The sequence below is a fragment of the Momordica charantia genome (assembly GCF_013281855.1).
Source record: "Momordica charantia cultivar OHB3-1 chromosome 3 unlocalized genomic scaffold, Mcharantia_2.0 BLBB01000003.1, whole genome shotgun sequence".
In the NCBI taxonomy this organism is placed as follows: Eukaryota; Viridiplantae; Streptophyta; class Magnoliopsida; order Cucurbitales; family Cucurbitaceae; genus Momordica; species Momordica charantia.
The window spans coordinates 6,315,133-6,342,744 of NW_028275161.1; the positions used below are offsets into that span (position 1 = coordinate 6,315,133).

At 38.2% G+C, this 27,612-nt stretch overlaps 1 pseudogene; it reads left to right on the forward strand.

Annotated features, from left to right (window-relative positions):
- The first annotated feature begins 6,267 nt into the window (after positions 1 to 6,267).
- On the forward strand, positions 6,268 to 26,246 carry LOC148212242 (uncharacterized; annotated as a pseudogene).
- The last annotated feature ends 1,366 nt before the right edge of the window (positions 26,247 to 27,612 follow it).

Here is a 27,612-nt window from a genome sequence, read left to right on the forward strand (position 1 = left end):
GTCCTTTCATGTGGGGTGAACCCTCCATTATATAGGCCCAAAATAATGAATTCAAATTTTACCTCTGGTAATCTTTAACTGAAAATCTCGTTTTAATTCAAAAATCAAATTGAAATCATATTTTAAAATTACCCAAACGAAAATCTACAAAAGATAATCAATTTGAAATTCAATAAAAATTAAAAAAATCTCGATCAATTTGAATTTCAAACTTCAAATCTCGTAGTTTTTAATATTTTCTCTTTTGTTTTTAAAATGGTTTTCGGTGTATTTCAAAATTTGAAAATCACATAGCTTTCAACGAAAATCAAATTGAAATTCAAATTTCAAATCCCATGATTATTCTAAAATATTTTATTTTATTTTTTTATCTTTTTGAAATTTTTATGAAATAAATAAATATTTTTTCAGTTTTATTTATTTATAAAAAATAAAATTGGGTCTGACCAAATGCGGTGTCTACAAGTTAAAAACCCATAAAAAACTTATTAGCTATAACAACTTTTAACATGCCCTCATATTGGCTCATAAAATATTGGTAGAATATTATTATATGCTCAAAGATAGATAAATCAATCCAAAACATTTTGTTCTAACATCAATTTTTCCTTTTCTAAAAAGAAGTTTTCTTCTTCGTCTACCTTTTTATTGTGATTTTTTAAATAAACTAATTTCTTAAAATAATCAAATTGTCACTTTTTATATGACTAAAAAAAACTCATCATATGATAGACTAGTAAGGAAAAAAAAAAAGAAAACTACTATTCAAAATAAAGGAATCATTCATGTTGTGTGAACATACATGTACATGAATGGTTACAAGTTAAAAAGTAATAAGTAGATTATCATCTGCACCAAGAATGGAAGTCACTCATTACCAACTTTGATACTTCGATTTGATCTAAATGCAAAATGCTTTGTGGAACTGGATGTTAAGAAATAATTATACAACTAATTCAATAAAATAAGAAAACCACATAACAATGGAAGATATCCAAGAATCAACCAATATGGAAATTAAAAAAGAAGAAAAGAGAAAATAGTTCAATCCTTCACTATCACCCATTTGAAGATTTGGATATAACAGCAATAATGTTCTTCAATTGCTTCCTTTCTCTGATCAGTCCTTATTACGAAAATAAAATTGTAAATTAAGAATATCACCCTTGGTTAATACCCTTTAAATTCGATGTATTTATAATTGTTTCCTTATGTAAGCTTTCGAGCACTACTACTTTTAATGAACATAATAGAAAAGTTCTAAAAGGCATTGGCTTATTTTGTGAAAATTTTTGTTTTTTTTTTTTCATTGTATCAAAGCTCAGCTAAAAAAATAGTAAGAAGATGATTTGTATTTTTTCAATTTAATTCATGGCCAACATTGAGAGAAGACTCTCCATCCAAACATTTCATCAATGTACTAGTTTGATATCCATTAAAGTTTGAAACATATTTAGGGAAGAGAAATTTCAAAAATAATCCAACACATCATTAATCTAATAAAACAACGTTAAAATAGAGAGATAAGAAACGCCTCTAAATTATGATCGAGGAACGTACGTAAACACTGTCCATCGAGAAGATGTGCCTCCAATGTACGGGCTAAGTTCTATTATGAATCCCTAATTACTTGTATGTTCAAAATTATAAAACTCAAAACAAGCCCTTTATATTTTACATAAACAATTTGTTGAGAACTTTGTTGGAACACACAGTGTACCCTGTCCATTAGACTGTTAGATGCTGTTGTTTTTATCATAGACCATCACTTATTACTAGGGATGTATAAGTTTAACAAGTTGCAGCCACTGCATCATATTTATTAGGAAGAGTTGACCGAACAAGTAAGGGAGTAATGTCACATAATAAAAATAAAATAATAAATATAAAATCTTTAAAATTTCCAAGAATCCCCCACAATTTTAAGATTTTTAAAATAAAGATGAGCATTTTTACTATGCAATGGGTGTAGGTACTTTTTGGGTTTGAACTTTCACTTAGGGTTAGCAAATGTACATTTGAAAGAAACACGGTGAACTAAGTCTTGAACTAGGTATTTTGGGCCAAATTTTCACTTACCACACACATAGTACAAGCAATATATAGTGTTTTCTTTTATTTGGGTTGCGTGTTAAATGGTCATGCACACGTATCTTATTCATGACTGTTTTAAGGCATTATCCATGTCTCCATAGTAGCAACCTCACTACAACACCCACATTGGTGAAACCTCAAAGGGTTGTTTGTGATCAACACCATGCATGATTAATGTCTTAGTTTCATTCAGAGTTAGACTCTTCCTTATAATAACAATTATGAGCACTACCACCTTAGGAATGAGACTCAGAGCAATCCTACATTATAATAAGTTCTCCCATAGTCACACTTCAACTTTGTTGTTACTCATTGAACCTCTTTCATTGGATCTCCAATCTTTGAGGTTGGGTGTCCATTGCGGTGACTATGTTACGGGCCTCCCATTTCCCTCGATGATTTCAGATGATTTCGACACATTCATCTCTCATATGATTTCGACGATTCTTTTGACTGGTCAATCTATTGCTCTTGCATATGCGCTGCGTGCAAAACTCAATCAACAACTAAGCAATATAAACAAATGTTTCTTTATGTTGCAAATATTTACTTTTAAAATACTCTCCCTGCATTTTCAAATATTTTATATAACATATATATGTTAATCTCTCAAAACATTGTCTGAAAGCATGGATCACAACACAACAATTTGATTTGTGTCACGCATTAACAAAATTGTTAGATATGAGGGAAATTAAAACATCACAAAATACATAAATGAATTATTCCACCAAAAAGTAGTTTAGTTTCACATCATTAAATTAATAAACTTTGTGAATGAGATATTTCCCTAGATTTACTACATAATTTAAATAGCAGGATCAATTTACTAATTAGCACCGATAACACATGAGTAATTAACCAATCATATAAAATTACAATTTCTACCTCAATAATAATTGTAGCTATGAATCACATATATAAATTCATAATGAAATAATTTTAAATACCTGTCAACACATAAATGACACACTATCTGACGTTCCATTTTTAAGATGGACGTACTCAATAAAACCAAATATAACCACGAAGATCTTAAACCACCACAAATTTCACACATGTAGCATCACCAATTTCCCACATATGTAGCTAGAAAGATCTTAAACCACTGTTTTAAATAATCATTTCACACACCTAGTAGCTATGAGGATCTGAAACAACCATTAGCAATGCATTAGGTAGCTAGCAAGATCTTAAATCACCATTAATGTTTATTCGAAATTTTTCATGGGCACTACATCCGGCAAAAAGATGAGCAAAGAAAATTATAGGCCCAAAAAAATATATAATATAAGTAAACAAATGATTTTCAATTTAATGAAAATTCATGGGCAAATAAAATTCTCAATGTCCACCATAGTTTAAGATACGGGATCAGAACTTATTATTAATGTTAGATACTCGATCTTTTACCTCATTTTCTACAAATTAAGTTGCATCACCAAAACAACTTTAGAAATATTTCATTATCATTTCAATGCTAAATTGTTATCGGCCACGTAAAAATGCTCATAGAAAAATTAGATAGCATATATAAAATTCAATATATAGGAAGATTTCTATATTTTTAGAAGAAAATCTCCAAATGTATGGGACTAAAATTTGTCCATAATTAAACGAATTTATAAAAGTTTCAAAACTTGCCAACAAATATTTGGAGAACAAAATATTTGCAAAACTAATAAATAATCGATTCAAATTATGACTTTCCAATATATTATAATGTTGGGAATGACTAATATGTCCTTACAAAACTTAGTCTTCTAGCTATTTTTAATGTTGATAAATTTAGAATATGCTATTTTTAACTTTACTATTTCTTAAAACCACCAAAAATAGCATACTGTTTCTAATACAAAAACACACAGAGAAAATCTTTCTGAGCATGTTTATCAATTCCATTCGACCCCGACGAGTGCACGCCTGGATTCGAAGTTGTGTTAACCTTGGAAGCATCGACAAATATACGATGTAGCACCATGGTCGTGCCATAATTGCTTTCAGGGCATTGGCTTCGTCGATAATCGTTTTTGATCTAAATTCTCATTTTATTTCCAAGCAATTATGAACCTTAGATGAAAACAAATCTGAAAAATTTTACCAAAAACCACGTGGGGTTGCTCGTGACTGCCCATCTAGGCTGTTGGGTTGTTGTGGTCGGGTCACACATTCTGTTCAACATTGGAATCCAGATCTGGTTTCAGTTCGTGGTGCGGCACCATTGTCCCTGCAGATCTGCTTAGATTTGGTTCGAGGAAAGTACACTGCTTGAGTCACGCTATTGGTCTGTTCACAGATCGGGTGTTTGCGGTCGCTACCGGTTCGCACTAGTCTCTGCTCGTGGTGGGTCTACTCGCATTAGGTGTTCGTGGGTAGAGCCTTACAGATTTGGACAGAACGTCGTGGATCTGGACGAAACATGCTTCTGTCAAATCTAAAGATGAGAATATAATGGTGTTACCGATGTTCATTCTGATGTTCATAAATCGAAACGCCAAATCAAGTCGCGGGTGGTTCACGCTTCTCTTCGCCACCCTTCGTTGGTCTAGAACGTCGATCTACTCATGATCGCGACAGCCACCGTTCGCGAATCCGCAGCTGCCGTTCGTGATCAGATCTAGTCGGATTTGTGTCATGCCGCTGTTCATCGGATCTGGGAGTGGGTCGATGTCGAGGATGTTCGGGTTCCCAAAATCGAGTTCCAAAAGCCATAGGCTTGCTGATCCGACGCCGAAAAGTGATGGGTAACACTGATTTGGGTCCGATTTTAGGCTGGTCAACGTCGAACCAATGACAAATAGAGTGGGTATCACAAATCAACTTCGTACATGGGTGGGTATCACGTATCAGGATTCGTTTGGGTGTGGGTAATCGTCGAACAGCACAAAATGTTGTTGTTGGCATTTTACAGCAGGGAACAACGCCCCAAACAAACTCCAAAGCCGCTGGACGTTGCAACAATGATGCAACTCAACACCAAACCTTGCCGGGAGGAAGGAGACACAGTAGAAATGAGCTCGAGGTCACCAGGGTCGAGCTAAACGTATGCTGGCCGTTGGTTGCCGCTGGAGGATGTTGCCGAACTACTCTGTTCATCGAGAATAATAGTGGTAGCAGACTGTTGAGTTGCCCGCTGCTGTCCGTGCTGCAGGACGCTGGAGCGACGTCGAGAACCCGTCGAACCTGGGCTGGGGACAAGAAGTTGCCGTCGGATATGGTTGTGTCACCGGACGTCCATCGATCACGAGTTAAGAAACATAAAGCCACAGTCTGTAGCACGACCGTGAACCACCGCCGTTCGCAACTGGGCTCGGTCAGCTGCCGCCACTGTCAATCCGATCGGAACCCGCACCTAGTACCACCACAAACGAACACCAGCGTTAGTGGAGGACGGTGCCTCTGGTGGTTGCTCGAATTGTTGGAGAAAAACGCCACCGCCGCCGTCAAAGGGAGCTACTGAACATTGGCGGAGACTAGCCAGGTCGTGGGTCGTTGCTCGCCAGAGAGAGAAAAGTCATCGGGGGGTGGGCGGCGGCTAGGGTAAGAGGAAGAAGGGGAAGAGAAAAGGTGTTTTAGGGTTTCTTTTGTTTTATTTTTTTTTATCCCAATTTTTTTATTAAAACCAAAAAGCCCAAATCCCCAAGTTTAAGAAAAATTATAATGATTTTCCATAATAGAAAACCCATTTTAAAAAAGGTTGGAAAATTTATTTTAGAGATTGGCTGAATATTAAAACCCGAGAATAAACCTCAAGAGGGAGAAAATCGAATTTCCAAAAGTTCTAAAACTTAATTTATCCAAATCCAACAAAAAAAACTTGATTCCAATTTACAAAAATTAAAACTAAAAATGAGAATTTTCAAGAATTTCACGACGAAAATAAAGGAGGAATTCAAAGGCACAAATTAAATCTTAAAATAAAATTAACCTAATAACGTCGGGCATTACTGGGTCGATGCCAAAATGCGTAGAAATACTACCGCTCGCGTTGGGATTGGCTGGCTGGTTCAGATCTAGGCTTAATCGGGGTTCCGCATTGCGGTTTCAGCTGCTGAATGATGTTGGAACACCACGAATAGAGGCAAAAATCGTCGGGACGCCACGACCCGTCACTGTTGCACGTGTTCTATGCTCATGCCGCCGCAAGTCTGACGTAGTAACCCGAATAAGAAGATGTCATCGGTCAGGCTGCCGTGGGTGCTATTAGAGAGTCACGCTGCTGCTCGACGCTGGTGCTACTCGTGTAGGCAGAAAACACTGTTCAACGCCACTGGAGTTTATTCGCAGGAAAACGATGTCGTAGAGATCGTCGATCATCATCGCCGTTCGGTGGAGTTTCAGGACGCCGGTCGCTGCTATCTTCATCGGAGAAGAATATTGAATGGGGGTGGGGGGTTGTTAGGGTGGCAGCTAGGGCAACAAAGAGTGTAAACGGGAGAAGTAAAAGGTGATTTTTACTTTTGCTTTTCTTTTATTTTCCCAAATAAAATGTCCCAACATAATAACCCAATTAAGAATATGGCCTTATAAATAAAGAGAATTTTTCCTAATCGTTTTATTAAAATGAAACCCACTTAAAAAAGGTTTGGAAAATCTAATTGACAGATTAAGTTAATTTTAAAACCCAATATCCTAAACCCAGAAGAAATTTAAATTTCCAAAACTTCAATTAAGATTTAGTTAAAAATCTCTCTTCCAAATATTTAAAACTTAATTTATCTTAACTTACAGAATTTAAACTTTAAATTATAATTTACCCAAAATTAGAAGATCCAATAATTAAAATTATCCAAATCGGGAGAAATCCAAAATGTCAAAAATGAATCTTTAAATAAAAATAATCTGAGAACTTGGGGCTTTACACCTTATCCTTTCATGCAGATAGTATGTCATCCACATATAGTTAAAGAATCACGAACTTATCTTTGTTTGTTTTGACATACATATAGTGGTCCTCGTTGATTACGCTTGTTTACAAGCGTAAAAAGAAGGTTTTAGATGCTGTTTTTACTATGTTTCAGCTTTGTTTCGGATTTTTCTCGGTCGTTTGAGTTCCAATTCATGCAAAATTCATATATTATGGTTTGTGGTTGGCTTATATTGTATTTATGACATTTTAGGACCATTTGGGAGTGCAAATTAATCAAAAGAAGCAAAAAGTCGGAAATACCTACATGGGAGGCGCCAGGCGCCTGGGAAGGCTGCATAAAACAGTTTTTCTTCCAACTTTGCCCTTAATGAAATGCGTCTTCCAATGCGTTTTGGTGGTTCCAACCGATGCATACGTGTAGAAGAAGTGTTCCACTATCAGTTTGAGCACGATTTGGTCAGTCAAAAGAGTTGGAAATGGGTGATTCACCATCGTTTTAGGACCTACCTAACCAAGTCTGCACAGCTATAAATTCCAGCAACTTCTCCACCAAAATCATCAAGCCTTGCTTCCTTCTCTTGGTCATTTTTAGTGTTTCTTTGTTGCTTTCTAAGTACTTTTGAGTTGCTTTCATTAGTTGCTTTTGGTTTTTAAATCCCGAGTACTTTACATTCCTTTATTGAGCTTTGTTTTGTTTCCATTTGTACTTAGTTATTTTCTACTTATTCAAATATATAAAAATCTAGCACTTTGCTTATCTTCCCTTTGCCTTTACTTTATTTTTAGTTAAGAGAGTTGTGTTTTTGGAGGAAAGAGCACGTGACACTCCCCCTTGCTTGAAAGAGAAGGGCGAAGCTCTCAACCCCGATAAAAACTCTCCGTTAGTTAACTTTTGTTTTTCACACATGCATTCCACATTCAACCATTTTACTTGCTGTATTTTCTTCAATATGTCTTTCTAAATTCCCGTCTCTAGCCCGGTTATGGATAGTTAGCCTTTTATGTCTAAAAAGGGTTGCTAAGAAGTAGTGTTTTTGCTTTCCATTCATTGCTCAACATGTTTTCCCAAAAAGTTAGGATTTAGAGAAGGCCACTGTAAGTCTTAACAAGTCAATACTGAAAAGGTTGCTTATTTGCATTGTTGAGTGGTTAAACCGAGGAGAGGAGTGCCTTAGACATAAGGGTTCCGCTTAAGTAGCCTAGACATAGGACCTTAACCCGAGGTTGCGACTATTTCCATCCTAAAACTAAGATATCTCTCATAATAGACATATTAGGGAATATCTTAGGACTTTGAACTTGCTTAGACATAAGTCAAGTGAAAAGCGTACTCGTTGGTTCCTAAAGTAAAATGCATATCGTCCTTAGCATATTCTTGATTATTTGTTAGCTAACTTGAAGTAATTCGGGCTAGGTTTTACCATTATAAGTCCAAATCCCAAATCCAAAACCACTATTTGTGACCACTTCCTATTTTACAAGAATCACTCATTTCAACATTCACTATTCTTTAAAACTTTAGAGTTTGGAAATTATTTAGAAGTCCTTGAGGATCGATACTTGGATACTCCATCCATTTTATATTACTCTGACAGGTGTGCGATTGCATCTATAGAATTGTTACCACGCTTAGTGCGCGCGTTCAGCAAAACGCCAGTCAAGTTTTTGGCGCCGTTGCTGGGGACTTTAATTTTAAAATTATTTTAAAATTCTTTTAGTTTTTATTATTGTGAATTGTTATTGGGTGTAATTTCCATCCACCGTTTTTGTTCTATATTTTTTGGTCGTTTATCTCACAAGGGTAAGTTAAAGTGCATGAGCACAAGATCTTTTATTCTACCCATTGACCCTGAGATTGAGCGGACCCTTCGAAAAACTCGAAAGGAGCAAAGACTTCGAAAACAACTAGAAAAGCAAAAAGAGAGAGAAGGTGAAATCAGTCCTGAAAGTGAGGTAGAGAGTACGGGCACATCAATGGCAGATATTCCACCTCGTGATCCGGTTGATCCACCTGCTGTTAACGGTAATATGAGGGATCATGCGAGAAATGATGAATTCAACCATATTCAGATGGCGGACAACAGAGACGTGGCAATGCGAGAATATGCCGCCACGGCTTTTCAGAACTTTGATTCAGGGATAGTCAACCCTATTCCAGCCCACGCAAACTTTGAGCTTAAACCAATGATGTTCCAAATGTTGCAGACAATTGGACATTTTGGAGGGCAGGAACATGAGGATCCACATGATCATCTGAAATCATTCATTCAAATTGCAAATGCATTTCGATTACCTGGTATAACAGACGATGCTCTGAGACTAACACTTTTTCCATTTTCTTTGAAGGACCAAGCTAGAGCATGGCTCAATGCATTTCTACCGGGATCCATCACCACATGGGGGTCGTTAGTGGAGAAGTTCTTAACAAAATTCTTCCCACCTACTCGCCACGCTGATATTAGAGAGGAGATCATCTCTTTTAGACAGTATGATCGTGAACCTGTTCACGAGGCGTGAGACAGATTTAAAGAACTAATCCGGAAGTGTCCGAACCATGGCTTGCCGGCATGCATCCAGATAGAACATTTATTTAGAGGTTTAGATCATCCTACTAAGATGATGCTAAACAATGCTGCCAACAGAGCATTTACAAAGAAGACATTCAACGAGATAGTCGACATCCTAAATGACTTAGCTTCACACAACGAACTATGGTGTTCGCAAAGATCTAGGGCAGCGCCAAAGAAGCAAGATCCAGCTGGAGTTTTGGCTCTGGACATTGCGACCTCGATGCAAAAAGAGATGGTTACAATGAACCAAAGGCTAAAAGAGATGGCATTGGGAATAAAAAATCCATTAGCCACGCTGATACAACCTGTGCAGTCGGATTATTGCACTCCTGCCCCTGTTTGCCAAGTCAACGATCTCATTTGTTCATTTTGCAGTGAAAACCATATCTATGATAATTGTCCACATAACCCTGCTTCCATTTTTTATGTAGGACATGGGAACAATAGGAACTTTAACCCATATTCGAACACCTACAACCCAGGTTGGAGGCACCACCCTAATTTCTCATGGGGAGGTCAAGGAGGTTCGAGCGGTTTTAATCAAGGGCAGAGCCAGCAGAACAAACAGCCCTATGTTCCACCTACACAACAATACATCCCACCGTCGCAACAGCAGTACAATCAGAGAACACAGACTCCACCAGTTCCAAATAACAACTCAAATCTTGAGAATATGATGAAGGAGTACATGGCCCGAACCGACGCAGTGATACAATCCCAAGCGGCATCAATGAGGAATTTCGAGACCCAATTGGGACAGCTCGCCAATGAATTGAAGAATAGACCACAAGGTTCTTTTCCAGGCCATATTGAATTACCAAAACGAGAAGGGAAAGAACAGTGCAAAGCTGTCACCCTTAGGAGTGGACTGGCATATGATGGACCAACCATGCCAACAACAGATGTACAGATTCCGTCCACTGAACCAACTGTAAAGATACCAGAAAATCCAACAACACCAGAAAAAGAAAATATTAGAAAAGGTAATGAGGACACCCCGAGTGTTCCTCCACAGGTACAACCTTCTTTTACCCCTACTCCCCCGTTTCCACAAAGATTAGTTAAGAAAAATAATGATTCCCAGTTTAGAAAATTTTTAGATATTTTAAAACAATTGCATATAAATATACCATTAGTGGATGCTGTAAAACAGATGCCAAATTATGCTAAGTTTTTGAAAGATATAGTTTCTAGGAAGAAAAAGATAGGAGAGCATGAACTGGTAGCCATGACAAAATGTAGTGTGAAGCTGTAGGCAGCCCGCTACCCATGAAATGTAACGATCCTGGCAGTTTTACCATTCCATGTTCCATAGGAGGAAAAAACTTAGGCAGGGCATTATGTGATCTAGGCGCTAACATTAATCTTATGTCATTATCAGTTTTCAAATCTTTAGGCATAGGAGAAGCTAGACCTGCTACGGTTACCCTCGAACTAGCAGATAGATCTATCATAAGACCTGAGGGAAAGATAGAAGATGTTTTAGTCCAGGTGGACAAATTCATTTTCCCTGCAGACTTTATCATTCTAGATTGCGAGGCAGACTTAGACGTTCCCATTATTTTGGGAAGACCATTTCTAGCCACTGGGGATACAGTTTTTAATGTGAGGAAGGGAGAAATTACAATGAGGGTAAATAATGAAGAAGTTAAATTTAACGTTCTAGACGCCATGAAATTACCAGAAGACTTTGAAGAGTGCTCTGCTATAACTAGCTTGAATCCTGTTATGTTTGATGAGTTTGATGACTTATTAGTTACAGAGATTGAAGAAGAGCTTGATAAGATAGCAGAAGGACCGGAAGATGTGACCAATCCTGTTAAAAAAATACAAAAAGAAGAATGTAAGTCGTTACTTCCGTCCATAGTGGAACCACCCCCGTTGGAGCAGAAGCCATTGCCGTCGCATTTGAAATATGCGTATCTAGGGGATAACGACACTTTACCAGTTATTATAGCCTCAAATTTATCACCTACTAATGAATATTCTTTATTCCAGATTTTGGAGAAACACAAAAAGGCCATTGGATGGACGATAGCAGATATCCGAGGGATAAGCCTGGCCTTTTGCATGCACAAAATTTTATTGGAAGAAGATGCTAAGGACTCTATTGAGAGTCAAAGGCGGTTGAACCCGAAGATGAAAGAGGTTGTAAGGAAAGAAATTCTTAAATGGCTTGACGCCGGTGTTATATACCCAATATCCGACAGCAGCTGGGTAAGCCCAGTACAATGTGTACCAAAGAAAGGGGGTATAACTGTGGTGGCCAACGAGGAGAATGAGCTCATCTCAACCCGAACTGTGAGCGGGTGGAGAGTTTGCATTGACTATCGCAAACTCAACAAGGTAACGAAGAAAGACCATTTTCCTCTACCGTTTATTGACCAGATGCTCGACCGTCTGGCAGGTAAGGATTTCTATTGTTTTTTAGATGGATATTCGGGTTATAATCAAATTACTATTGCTCTAGAAGATCAGGAGAAGACAACATTTACGTGCCCGTATGGTATGTTCGCTTTCAAGCGAATGCCCTTTGGACTATGCAATGCACCCGTGACTTTTCAAAGGTGTATGATGGCCATCTTCTCTGACATGGTAGAAAATATTCTAGAAGTTTTTATGGATGACTTTTCTGTTTTTGGAAATTCTTTTGACGCATGTTTAGTTAATTTGGAGAGAGTATTGGAGAGATGTGAACAAACAAACCTAGTCCTAAATTGGGAGAAGTGTCATTTCATGGTACAAGAGGGTATTGTTTTGCGTCACAAAATTTCCAAGCAAGGAATAGAGGTAGACCACGCTAAGATAGACATCATTTCAAAGCTACCTCCTCCTACAAATGTCAAAGGGACTAGAAGTTTTTTAGGGCATGGGGGATTTTACCGCCGCTTTATAAAAAACTTTGCTAAAATTTCTAAACCCTTGTGTCAGTTGTTAGAACATGATAGACCATTTGTTTTTGATGATGACTGTTTAAAATCATTTGAAATGTTGAAAGTTGCTCTAAGTTCAGCCCCTATAATTATCGAACGTAATTGGAATTTACCTTTTGAGCTCATGTGTGATGCCAGTGATTATGCAATAGGAGCTATGTTAGGACAACGTAAAAACAAGATCTTGCATCCTGTGTATTATGCTAGTAAGACTCTGACCGGTGCACAACTCAATTACACTACTACTGAAAAGGAACTGTTAGCAGTTGTGTTCGCCTTTGATAAGTTTAGGTCTTACTTGATAGGCACAAAAGTCATTGTTTTTACTGACCATTCTGCTTTAAAATATTTATTTGCTAAAAAAGATGCTAAACCACGTTTGATACGATGGATTTTGTTACTTCAAGAGTTTGATATTGAAGTTAGGGACAGGAAGGGTACTGAAAACCAAGTTGCTGATCACCTGTCTAGATTGGAATCCCCGCTCTGTGATGATGGAACTGTTATACGTGAACAGTTTATTGACGAGCAACTCTTGCGAGTTGATTCAGTTCCGTGGTATGCCGATATAGCAAATTATTTGGTAAGTCGAATAGTTCCTTATGAGTTCAACAAGCAACAGGTAAAGAAATTTCTAAATGAAGTTCGATTTTATCGTTGGGATGAGCCTTTTTTATATAAGCTAGGACCTGACAGTATCTTACGCAGGTGTGTCGCAGAAGAAGAGCACGAGGCGATATTAGACGCTTGTCATATGTCTCCATATGGAGGACATTTTGCAGGACACAAAACCGCAGCCAAAGTTTTGCAAAGTGGGTTCTTTTGGCCCACTATGTTCAAAGATGCACATAAGTTTGCCCAGGTTTGTGATAAATGCCAACGGACAGGTAATATATCTAAACGCCACGAAATGCCTCAAACCCCGATCCTGGAGATTGAAACATTTGATGTCTGGGGTATAGATTTTATGGGTCCATTTCCATCTTCTGATGGTAAGCTTTATATATTGTTAGCAGTAGATTATGTTTCGAAATGGATAGAAGCCATTGCAACTGCTACTAATGATTCTAAAGTTGTCATTCGTTTTCTGCAAAAGCACATTTTTACGCGTTATGGAACCCCGCGTTGTCTGATAAGTGATGGGGGGGCTCATTTTGTGAATAGGTCTATGAAAAGTTGCTAGCTAAATACAATGTGCGTCATAGGGTTGCAACAGCATATCATCCTCAGTCGAATGGGTTAGCCGAAATATCTAATAGGGAGATAAAAAACATTTTAGAAAAAACTGTAAATTTTAACCGTAGGGATTGGCCTTTGAAGCTTGATGATTCACTTTGGGCATATAGGACAGCATTTAAGACTCCCCTCGGTATGTCCCCCTATAGGCTAGTCTTTGGAAAAGCGTGTCATTTGCCTCTTGAGCTAGAATATAAAGCATTTTGGGCTACTAAGAAATTAAATTTTGATTTGTCGGCTGCAGGTGAAGCGAGGAAGTTACAATTATTGGAATTAGAAGAACACATACACTTTTCTTATGAGAATGCTAAGTTGTTTAAGGAAAAAACTAAACAGTGGCATGATAGGCGTCTTCGGCCGAACAATCTTCAAGAAGGTGATATGGTTCTGTTATTCAATTCTAGGTTGAAACTTTTTCCTGGGAAACTTAAGTCTAGATGGTCTGGTCCCTTTAAAGTTTTTAAAGTCTACCCATATGGGGCAGTGGATCTAGTTGACTCTAAGGGAAGTATTTTTAAAGTAAATGGGCAGAGACTTAAGCCGTATTTTGGAGAACCAGTGGATAGAGGAAAAACCTCTATTCAACTTTCAGGTCAATAAATGTTTGCGAAAAATGTTTTTCCTTCTTATCTGTTTTGAAAGAACAAAAGTAAAGGAAGAAAGTTTTTGTATCTTACATTCTTTTTGTATAATTATAAAAAGTTTTGCTTATTAAGAATGTTTTTGGAAAACATTGAAAAACAAAAGAAAAAAACAACGTTGAAAAAACTTTTTTTTACGCAGGCGCCTGGCGCCTGCCCTTTGAGAAAAATAAAAATCACGCAGGCGCCTGGCGCTTGCCCTGTTTTTCCAACAGTTCGAATTTCGTTTTCCTTCGTGATTTGGGTTTCATTTTTCGATTTTTATGGGTTTTATTTCGGGTCAAACATTAATCCTTTCTGATTTAAGTTTCAAATCTCTCCTTAAACTAAAAAAAAACTTCAATTCTTGTTTGCCTAATCCTATGTGATTTAAGTTTCAAATCTCTCCTTAAACTAAAAAATACTTCAATTCTTGTTTGCCTAATCCTATTTGGAATTCAATCTTATTTTTTCCTTTTAGGAAACCTAGTTGAACTTAAATCTCAATCCCTTTCCATTTAAGATTTAGTTTGGGGAAAGCTTTAAATAGACCCATTGCCTAAGCTTTACAATTTCAACAAAAACCCACACAACTCTCTTCCAACGGAGCATGATGAGCATGTCACTCAGGATAGGGCCCTGCTGGTTTATGCCATGCTAAAGGGCATAGATGTGAATTATGGAGAATTGATCAATACCAGTATCCATGAGAGTGCCCACCGAAAACGTGGTAAGCTTTATCACCCACGATTGGTCACTTCTGTATGCTTGCGACAAGGTGTACAGCTCTCTGAGGATCAAGTTAAGAGAGATGCCCCAATTGTGGAAGAGAAGAATATTCGGCGTATTATCGCCCATGCGTTACAAAGAAGGGAAGGTACTGGGATGTCTCCTACATCGGAGATCCGTCGTCTCCGAGAGGAGAACCAACAGCTGCGAGATCAGGTTCGAGAAGTCGTGCAACATATCTACAACTTGAGGGCTTCATTGGATTTTGCGGTTTTACCTTCATGGCCTCCAGCGCTAGCTGCTATCCTTGGTCATCCATCTTCCAGTACCAACACTGATCCTAGTCCACAACCTCCGACTTCATGACGGGGAGGTTCCTTCTTTGCTATTTTTTGTGTTTTATTCTTTTGGTTAATGACGTAGTTTGCATATTCTAGCATTACTACGCATGTTTTTTGTATTGATTATGTTTCGAGCTCAGTTGAAGCATGAATAAATTAGTATCGTTTATCTTCTGATCACTTAAAGTATGCCTTCACTTAACCTTAGTTTAGCTTTTCACATGCCTATTTTGAAGCATCTGTGCTGTGCATGTGATTTCATGTCGATGATGATTATAAGAGATTGTTGAGTTTTCTGTTCTATGCTTGACTAAGCTTTGAGCTATTTCCTTTGTTTAGGTGATAAACTCATTTTCTTTTATGTCTTTTTGATCTTTACAAACTTTAAGCTTTTTCTTTGCCCCTATATAGGAAGTCCTTGTCCTTTTTACTGTTAAGCCTTTTTCATCCGATGCAAAAGTCTTTTCCCAGTGAGGACACTATCTCTCTTAAGTTTGGGGGGGACAGTCGTTGTGTCAATCGTTGTTTCAGAAAGATAAAGTGTTATTTATATTTGAAAACTCATGCTATTTTCTTTTGAAAAAGAGTCAGTTGGAAAAACAAATGCTATTACAAAAAGAAAGTGTTGAAAAGAATAAGTGAAAAAAAAACAAAACAAAACAAAAGTTGCAGAAGAGTAAAAAAGAGTATTGTTGAGAGAAAATAAGAGTGGGGAAAAGACTTATGTTAGAAAGAAAAAACAATGAGAGTTAAAGAAAATGTATTTATGATTTCCGAGTCCTACTGTAGACACCCATTTAGTTTTGGGTTGGGTGTTGACTTTGAAAATAGCAGTAAGGATGGTGATAAGTGACTTCGTGTTTCTCATTGTCGTCGTCTTATGACCTAGCTGTTAGTTTCAAAGTCTTTCTACGAGTAGCTGTGGTTGAAACCGATGTTAGTGTGTGGAAACCTCAGGGGCTAGTAGCCGGTCTTTTAGATGTAAAAGTCTTAGTGTAAGGAGGAAGTGTGCAGATTCCTTAGGGGTATTTGAAAACGTTTTCTGTTTTTGAAAGGAAAAAGGATTTTGAAAGAGAGTTTTATCATTTCAAACTTGGTTTATAGTGACTAAGCTTACAAAGGCAATAGAATGGTAGACTTTGACATCTTTTCCTTGAGACAATTTATGATTGAACATCTCGGTTGCTTTTGCTTTTCCTTGTCCATGTGTTAGAAAGCTGATTAAAGTTGCTAAGTTTTGCTTGAGGACAAGCAAAAAGTTAAGTTTGGGGGTGTGATTACGCTTGTTTACATGCGTAAAAAGAAGGTTTTAGATGTTGTTTTTACTATGTTTCAGCTTTGTTTCGGATTTTTCTCAGTCGTTTGAGTTCCAATTCATGCAAAATTCATATATTATGATTTGTGGTTGGCTTATATTGTATTTATGACATTTTAGGACCATTTGGGAGTGCAAATTAATCAAAAGAAGCAAAAAGTCGGAAATACCTACATGGGAGGTGCCAGGCGCCTGGGAAGGCTGCAGAAAACAGTTTTTCTTCCAACTTTGCCCTTAATGAAACGCGTCTTCCAATGCGTTTTGGTGGTTCCAACCGATGCATACGTGTAGAAGAAGTGTTCCACTATCAGTTTGAGCACGATTTGGTCAGTCAAAAGAGTTGGAAATGGGTGATTCACCATCGTTTTAGGACCTACCTAACCAATTCTGCACAACTATAAATTCCAGTAGCTTCTCCACCAAATTCATCAAGCCTTGCTTCCTTCCCTTGATCATTTTTAGTGATTCTTTGTTGCCTTCTAAGTAGTTTTGAGTTGCTTTCATTAGTTGCTTTTGGTTTTTAAATCCCGAGTACTTTACATTCCTTTATTGAGCTTTGTTTTGTTTCCATTTGTACTTAGTTATTTTCTACTTATTAAAATATATAAAAATCCAGCACTTTGCTTATCTTCCCTTTGCCTTTACTTTATTTTTTAAGAGAGTTGTGTTTTTGGAGGAAAGAGCACGTGACACTCCCCCTTGCTTGAAAGAGAAGGGCGAAGCTCTCAATCCGGAGAAAAACTCTCCGTTAGTTAACTTTTGTGATATGAACCAAGGAGCTACCTTTGTTATGCCTTATGGACCGATTACAAGATCGAGAGCTAGGAAACTTCAACAAGCTTTGCTACTTCGTGTCAAAGTGTTCTTGAACTCGACAAGAGAAAAAAAGGAAGATGTGCAAGAAGTTGGAACTATGCACTTCAATTTGGTGCAAGTTATGCATTTTTAAGTGTTTTTAAGGCAAGTCAAAGTCCACTTGGTCAACGTCAAAGTCAACTCCATCAAGACAAGTTAAAGTCAACTCATTCAATTCAAAAACCAAGTCAAACACTCACATCCCTCATTATGGACGAGATTGCACTTATTTTGGTTGGCTTTCCATGTTCTTAACCTTTTCATTTGCTTGTCTTTTCATTTCTTGTAAGTGATTTCTTCTCATTTACAGGTCTTTTCATTTCTTGTAAGTTACAAGTCTTTTCATTTGCTTAAGACTTTTCATATGGCTTGCTAGGATGGCTATATATAGCCTTGAGATGTCTTGTTTTAAACACAATTTGAAGTTGAATGAAAAGTGAGTTTTCTCATTAGCTTGGTTGAGAGCTTTATCTCCCATTTCTTGTGCAATTTCTTGTGTCTTTAGAATTTGCATGTTAGGATCATTCAAGCGGTGTTGATCATACCTCTTGTGGAGTGATTCGAATCACGAGTTTAGAAACAAGTTTTCTCTACTCTTGATATTGATCATCAAGGTAATCCGTTCTAAAACTTTTCCTTGGGTTGATTCCATACTTGTTTTCGGGGTTTTTGGGATTGAGTTCTATGGGTCTTGTTCGTTAGCAAGGTTCTTAGATCCAACTCTCAAGGGTTTCTTAACATTTTGGTATCAAAGAAGACAGAGTTTTAGACAAGAACGAGATCTAGAAAAACGTAGAAGACTAAAAGATCAAAAGATGTACGCAAATATGATTTTTTTTTTCCTTTTTTTTGTGACTGATGGAATGGAAAGAACAAAACAAAACAAAAAAAATTCAAAGATAGATTGTACATAAACACAAAGGAAACATATATCCGATCCTGAGCCTCTGGCTCTGATACCAAAATGTTAAGAAACACTTGAGAGTTGGATCTAAGAACCTTGCTAACGAACAAGACCCATAGAACTAAATCCCAAAAACCCCGAAAACAAGTATGGAATCAACCCAAGGAAAAGTTTTAGAAAGGATTACCTTGATGATCAATATCAAGAGTAGAGAAAACTTGTTTCTAAACTCGTGATTCGAATCACTCCACAAGAGGTATGATCAACACCGCTTGAATGATCCTAACATGCAAATTCTAAAGACACAAGAAATTGCACAAGAAATGGGAGATAAAGCTCTCAACCAAGCTAATGAGAAAACTCACTTTTCATTCAACTTCAAATTGTGTTTAAAACAAGACATCTCAAGGCTATATATAGCCATCCTAGCAAGCCATATGAAAAGTCTTAAGCAAATGAAAAGACTTGTAACTTACAAGAAATGAAAAGACTTGTAAATGAGAAGAAATAACTTACAAGAAATGAAAAGACAAGCAAATGAAAAGGTTAAGAACATGGAAAGCCAACCAAAATAAGTGCAATCTCGTCCATAATGAGGGATGTGAGTGTTTGACTTGGTTTTTGAATTGAATGAGTTGACTTTGACTTGTCTTGATGGAGTTGACTTTGACCTTGACCAAGTGGACTTTGACTTGCCTTAAAAACACTTAAAAATGCATAACTTGCACCAAATTGTAGTGCATAGTTCCAACCTCTTGCACATCTTCCTTTTTTTCTCTTGTCGAGTTCAAGAACGCTTGGACACGAAGTAGCAAAACTTGTTGAAGTTTCCTAGCTCTCGATCTTGTAATCGGTCCATGAGGCATAACAAAGGTAGCTCCTTGGTTCATATCATTTTGTTTTTCACACATGTATTCCACATTCAACCATTTTACTTGCTGTATTTTCTTCAATATGTCTTTCTAAATTCCCGTCTCTACCCCGGTTATGGACAGTTAGCCTTTTATTTCTAATAAGGGTTGCTAAGAAGTAGTGTTTTTGCTTTCCATTCATTGCTCAACATGTTTTCCCAAAAAGTTAGGATTTAGAGAAGGCCACTGTACGTCTTAACAAGTCAATACTGAAAAGGTTGTTTATTTGCATTGTTGAGTGGTTAAACCGAGGAGAGGAGCACCTTAGACATAAGGGTTCCGCTTAAGTAGCCTAGACATAGGACCTTAACCCGAGGTTGCGACTATTTCTATCCTAAAACTAAGATATCTCTCATAATAGACATATTAGGGAATATCTTAGGACTTTGAACTTGCTTAGACATAAGTCAAGTGAAAAGCGTAGTCGTTGGTTCTTAAAGTAAAATGCATATCGTCCTTAGTATATCCTTGATTCTTTGTTGGCTAACTTGAAGTAATTCGGGCTAGGTTTTACCATTATAAGTCCAAATCCCAAGTCCAAAACCATTATTTGTGACCACTTCCTATTTTACAAGAATCACTCATTTCAACATTCACTATTCTTTAAAACTTTAGAGTTTGAAAATTATTTAGAAGTCCTTGAGGATCGATACTTGGATACTCCATCCATTTTATATTACTCTGACAGGTGTGCGCTTGCATCTATAGAATTGTTACCACGCTTAGTGCGTACGTTCAGCAAAACGCCAATCACTCGTCGATCATATGAAAATCGTATGAGATGATTACTTGGTGAAATATGATGTACCATTATCTCGAATATTCTTGAAGGCCATAAATTGACCTCATTAATTTACATACTTTATCTTTTTGTCCTTCGGTAATGACACCAATGGGTTGCTGCATGTAAATTGCTTCATCTAATTCACCATTTAGTAATGTTGTGTTTACATCCATTTGATGTAATTCCAAATCTAAACTGGCGACTGTGGCTAGAATGTGTCTTATAAAGGTAAACCTCGCAACAGGCGAGAAAGTATCATCATAGTCTATTCCTTCCTGTTGTGTGAATCCTTTTGCTGCAAGTCGAGATTTATATCTTTCAATAGAGTCGTCAGCCATGCACTTAATCTTAAGAATCCACTTGTTACAAGTTGTTTTGCGTCCCTTTGGGATATCAACTAACTCCCAAACATCACTAACTCTCATAGACTCCATTTTTTCTTCCATTACTTTCATCCATTCCTCTCTAGTGGGACATCGAAGAGCTTCCTTAACACTTTTCGACTGTTCATCATCGTTAGATGTAATTATATAAATTTCATCGTCCAAACGACGTTTCTGCATTCTCCCATGATTAATATGCCTTGTTTTTCGTTATGTTGATTGTTCACGTGTGGATTCCATTAAATCGCATTGGAACTGATTAGTTGAGTCACAAGTGGTTTGTGGTTTGTCCAAATCATATTTAGTGTTCAGATATCTCCTAGTTTGGATGAGATACTGTTGGTACAATAATGAAACTATTATACGATGGATGTGATGAAAGCAAAATCATTTTGATTGTAATTTTTAAATATGGATATCTAATCATTGATCTCACCTCTCCTTGAAAAATAATTATCCAATAGGGTAACATATCGTGATTCAAATTAACTTACACTCCCACTTTCTTCTTCACCAATAAACACATACCCTTTTGAGTGATCCAAATATCTTATAAATGTACTTTTTTTTACCTTATCGACCTAATTTTCCACGTGGATGGGAAGATCATGTACATAAGCAGCACAACCCCATGGCTCTAGACCACTCATATCGGGTTTTCGACTAGTCTATAACTCGTATGGTGTGGAAGCAACAGATTTGGAAAGTGCATGATTAAGGATATAAGCAGCGGCCAATAGAGCATCACCCCAAAAGGTAATTGGCAATTTCGCTTATGCCATCATCGACCTGACCATTTCAGGAAGAGTTATCTTTCTTCTTTTAGCTACTCCATTCAGTTGTGGTGTTCGAGGAGTAGTTAGCTACTTTACTATATCATTTTCGTCACATGGCTGCCTAAGCGGATTAGACAGATATTCATGCCCATCGGGCAGTTCTTAAGGCCTTAACCTTTTTATCTAATTGATTTTCCACCAAGTTTACAAATTTTCTAAAACATTATAATGCTTCATACTTGTGGGAAATCAAATAAACATGACCATAATGTGTGAAATCATATATGAAAGTGATAAAATAATCAGTTCCATGTCTAGCCTTTATACTCGTGGCTTCACAAATATCGGAATGAATTAGTTGCAATGGATTTTCGGGCCTAGTTCCTTTACACAATGGTTTTCTTGCCATTTTTCCTGCTATGCAGCTTGCTCGTAAAGGTAATTATATTTTGTCAAATTGACATAATAAACCTTCGTTAGCCAATCTAGCCATTCTATGTTGACGTATATGACCAAATATAGCATGCAACGTAGTCAGGTTAACATTTGCATCAACAGATAGTGTTATAAGGGAAAATATTGCATAATTGTAAGATATTGTATCAACAACATCCAATACAATAAAACTATTAAATATAAAACCATAACAACAAAGTATACTGTGCAAAGACATAGTTAATAAGTTTCCAGTCAAAGTAAAAGTGTAGCCAAGTTTAACAAGGACGGTAACAGAAAGCAAATTTCACCAAATATCAGGTGGATACAACACATTATGTAGAAGTAGAATGCGTCCATTATGCATGTGCTGAACTTGCAGGAACCAATGCCCTTTACTAGCACTTTGGCATTCGTTCCTACATACAGCCACCTAGCTTCCTATGGAATTCGACAAAATTCCACATATACCCCGTGATCTTTAGCTACGTGTTCGGTTGCTTACGAGTTTACAGTCCACAAAGGAAGAAAGTCAGTCAATAAGACAGAGCTAGACACATTGGACGTTTCCCCTTATCCTTCTGATTTTGACCTTGCTCGTTTCTTATTATTATGGACTTCTTTCCCTGTAAAACCTCCATAATGTTTAGGACCAGCCACATAGGCTTCAACGTTGTTAGGCCTTGTTGCCTCTATACCGTCTTTTTCAAGTTCAAGATAACGCGAAACAGTAGTAAGAGTTTTAATTCCATCATTATGGGTAAAATGCACCTTCATGTATTCCCAATTTTGGGGAAGAGATCGAATAGTAGCTTGAACTTGTTGTTCATCAGTCAGGACATGACCAGCTTCATTCAACTCACTAATCATATTAGACATCTCCCTCATATGTTTTTTATGATTAAAGTTTCTTGGGATTGAAAATCTGCCTAAGTGGTGACTTACGTCTTTCGTCCTTCGTCTAAACTAGGCACTTAGGAGTATAAGGTAAAAGCTTGGATAAGCTCGGCTTAAGCTAGGCGCTTAGGGTTCGAAGTAGGATCTTGAAAAAGCTTGGCCTAAGCCAGACGCTTGGGGTTCGAAGTAGGAACTTTGAGAAAATCGACCTAAGTTTGGCGCTTAGGGTTTTGAGTTATGAGTTGAGAAGCTCAGCCTAAGCTGGGCGCTTAGGAGTTTGAGGTAAGAGCTGAAAAGCTCGGCCTAAGTTTGGCACTTAGGAGTTTGAGGTGAGAGCTGAAAAGCTCGGCCTAAGCTGTGCGCTGAAGAGTTTCAAATGTGTACTTCGTATTTGGTGGCCCCCATTACAGTGTAGGTCGGCAGCACCTTAGTTGGGTCTGTCAGGCTCGCTCAAGTATGATAAGACGATGGATGTTCTTCCTCCAGATGAAAATGAGCTGCCTGATCGAAGCTCTTCCGCTAGGCAAGGCCGAGCTGAGATGGAAGCTCTTTCTCTATCGAGAGATGAGCTGTCTGACTCGAAGCTCTTCCTCTAGCTGGAGATGAGCTGAGATAAAGGCTCTTCCTCTAGACAGGGATGAGTTGAGGTAGGAGCTCCTCCTCTATGTGGGGATGAATTGCTTGATCGAAGCTCTTCCTCCGACCAGGGTCGAGTTGATATGGAAGCTCTTTCTTTATGTGAAGATGAGTAGCTTGATCGATGCTCTTCCTCTAACTAGGGTGGAGCTGATATGGAATCTCTTCTTCTGTGTTGGGATGAGATGAGATGGAAGCTCTTTCTCCTTGTAGGGATGAACTGCTTGTCGAAACTCTTTCTTTAACTAGGGTCGAGCTGATATTGAAGCTCTTTCCTTGTATTGGGATGAGATGAGATGGTAGGTCTTCCTCTATGTAGGGATGAGATGCTTGATCGATTCTCTGTTCTAACTGGGGCCGAGTTGATATGGAATTTCTTCCTCTATGTTAGAATGTGCTATCTAAATGAACTCTTCCTCTAGGCAGTGTTGAGCTGAGATGGAAGCTTTACCTGTAGGCCGGGATAAGCTGATATGCAAGCTATTTTCTAACTTGGGATGAGCTCTCCAATGAAAGGGGGCTCATTATTGGAGGGAATGTCATCCTTAGGGGATGATCCTTCTTAAGGTTGGTCTTCTTTATGGAGTAGGTCTTCCTTGAGAGCATGTCTTTCCTCAAAGGGAAGGTCATGAATAGGGAGATCTTCTGACAATGGAAGATGTTAAAGAGCTTTTAAGGTCTACCTGATTGTCAGGAGTACTAGACCTTTGAGAGTCGTGCGAGTCACAGCTTTGTTCGGTAGGGATGACTTAAAATGTCCTTCCACACAGACATGGATCAATTTTTATAAAAAAATTGATCGAGGTATGACTTGGTCTAGGTATGACCATTGGAAGAGTTTGACCTAGTCGGAATCAATGACCACCTCAAGAGGTCAAGGTTGGCTGACTGGAATGAGATGAACTGTCTAGAATGAGCTGAAAGACCACTTGGCGAGGAAAGACCTGCACAAGGGAACAAACACTCCGAATCTCAAGTTAGTTTTGAGTCCAACATTAGTATTGAGGCCGAGCTACAATGCCATGCTTGACTAAAGAATGGAGTGGCCTATTTATAGATTCGAATACCCGACAAGGAATCCGACCAACGGTTGAGCATGTCGGGACCAAGGTTAGCATATATGGAAGGTCGTTCCTCCCTTGCATGATCTTTAGGGAAGACTTGTAAGTCAGCCTCTGTTGGGTTTTATGCCCTAAACTCGTGGTTCGTAAACATAAAACAATTATTTATTCAATAAAGTTGTTGTTGATGTTCCTCTTATAATTGCATTAGCCAAAATCCAATAAACTAGCATATGAGATTATGTCATGTAATTGGAACAGTATATAACAGATATATAGTATATATTTAATATATAGCGTATATTTGATATACAGTGTTGATAAGTGACTTTTGGATCTTGTAATTTATTGTGTTTTTTAGTTATTTGATAGTTTTTACCGACATATCCTTTGGGTAGTTTAATCATCTCTAGTATTTCTTTCTTTTGTAGGACTTGAGTTAGAGAATAGGAGATAAAATCAAACATATAAGCAAAAGCAAGCCAAATTCCAATGCATTGGCCGCCTAGGCGCCAAAAATTGACAAAATGGCAAAATGTTGGGCGCCTAGGCGCTACGAAGTTGGAAGTGAAGTTTTTGCTGGCACGCGTTTAGGGGCTTAGGCACCCGCGACTGAATTTTGTTAAATATCTCATTTTAACCCTAGCGGCAAGACAGGATAAACAGAGGAGAAAAGACATTTTTCGAGAGAAAAGATGGGCTTTTGAGAAGATTGGAAGGAAGGCGAAGAACGAAGGCTCGAGAGATCGCCGTATCTGTTTTCTTTCTCTTATTTTTTCTCTCCTCTGGCTTAAACTTCCTTCAATTATTTTGATTCAGATTTTCTTTCTAGATTCAAGCATGAAGTAAATAAATTTTCTAAGGCATTGATGTAGTCTTTATAAATCTTGACTCTTCTATATTATTTCTTTATTCTTTCTACAGTTGTTGGTTGTGATCACTTTTTATATTCTTAATGCATTGTTCAGATTTGGTCATTCTTTACATTGATTCATTGTCATAAATTGAGGTTGAGAAACAAGATTATTGATTAGATTTGAATAGTTCCCCCAAATTAAAGTAAGATATAGACATATTTTGTGAATTTTGTGGCATATTTTTTTGGGTTCCACATGCTTAATTATTTGAATCATCGGAGTAGTCATAGAGATATAGATACTATACTTTTAAAAGAAAATCGTTATTGGTTGGGAAAGAATATCGAGTAAATATGGTCGAATCTGTAACGCCCCGAGCCCTCAGGTTAGTTAGTCTCGAATTAGGAGATTTTTCATTTAATTTGAAATTGATTGTTAATTAAATTTATCTATATTTATCGGGCTCTAAACTCCAATTAAATAAATATTTACCGGACTCCGTGTGGTGGGTCTTGCTTAAGAGGGGATGAATTTCTTATCTTTGGGCTTGGACTTGTTGGGCTTCCATTGGGTTAATTTAGTTTTAAAACAAAGGGAAAGAAAAAGAAAAGAAAACAAAAGGAAACCCTAGCCCAAGTTCTCTTCTTTCTTCTTCTTCTTTCTTCTTACCCTAGCCACCCCCTCCTCCTTGTTGAAAAACCTTCGGCAGCCACAAGGGCGTTTTCCGGCAAGGTGCAGGGCGTTCCAGCGGCGCCCCTTCAGATCGAGCAGCGGCGCTGCGGTGCTTCTTCGAACAGCAGCAGCGATGTCCCGATCCAGCGACAGCGCGGCCTTTTCCTCGCGGAGGCGCAAAGCGAACTGTTACAGCGGCGAACCGGCGGCGCGACTCTTCGATGTCCCGGCGGTCTGCAACAGCGGCGGCGCGTCCGGGCGGTCTACAACGAATCAGCGCCGCTCCTCCCCGCGGCGGCACACGGCGACGGGCCAGATCAGCGGCGGCGCACGGCGAACAGGTGGTACAGCAGCGAAACGGCGGTGACCTGCTGCTACGATCCGACGAACAACAACTCCAGCGACGGGATTTGTATGTTAAAGCAGTGTTTAGGACGTTTGGCGGTGACCCACATCCGTTCGAAGCTCGATTTAGGCTACCCACACCTTGGGGAGCTAGATCTAGGTGACCCACATCTATACGAAGTCGGTTTTGGCGGTAATGAGTCATTCAAACCTTTTTTGGATTGATTTTGAAGGTTAAATGGTGTACGTAACGTGCTGTATTTTTCTGTTTTAGTGCTTAGGTGTGAGGTCGACGCAAAACTTAAGGGCGCGGTTGTGTGTAAGTAGACAAGTGGCGTGTGCGTGCGTTAATGTATGCTAAATTGTCTCTAACGTGCTGATTTTGTGGCGTTCAATGCTAATTTTGTTACGTCATTGTGCTAAATAATTCTCGTTGTGTTAGTCGATATACTTGGAGTAGTGTTGGAGGTTTGTTGATGATAATGGTGAGAATTCTACATTGCTAAACTGTTGAGTATTGCTGTGGTAATGTTGGTTGCCTGGAGATGCATGAATTGTTTGGCGTGTTTTGTGAGTTATTACACTTAGTAATGCTTGTTAAATAATGTTGTTGGATATTAAGCATGATTGGGTTATTATCTCACTATTAGGGAGTTGTCTATGTTGTGGAAGCATGTTGAACTGTATTTGTGAGTTCAAAGATACAGGGGTAGTGGCTTAAAAAAGTATATAGTAAGACTCTGGTGAGAGTTGGATTCCTGGAGGAAATGAATGTGTGAGTGTCAGGGCCTCGGGTATAAATGGTCGGGGGCTGATACGTCACTAATGGAGTATCGAGGCCTCGGGTATAAATGGTCGAGGGTCGATATAAGGAGTCCTTTAGAAGGAAGACTATTGGGGCCTTGGGTATAAATGGTCAAGGGCCAATAGATGGTGAAGTCATCGGGGCCTCGGGTATAAATGGTAGAGGGCCGATGCAGCAGTGTCGGGGCTCTGGGTATAAATGGTCAGGGGCCGACTCTACTCGAAGGAGATAACTGTGGAAGGTTAGGATAACTGTGATAAACGTAGAGGTACTTGTGATGTTACGGAGACTAGAGGTTGGTTGTTAACGTGCTTCCTGGTTGTGGTTGTCACTAAATTTTATGGAATGTGTTTATGTTTGAATGCATAATGTATTGAAAAGCATGCTACGAATGTTTCTTGATATAGTCGAGCATGATGTGTGTGTGTGTTGGTGAGGGCTACTTACGGAGTATATTTTATATACTCACCCCCCCCCTACAATGATTGTTTCAGGTGAAGGACTCGTGGGTGACCATGGTGATGGGACGGAGGAGACATGACGAGCGAGGACCATAGGCTGCTTAGTCACTCTTGCTTAGCTT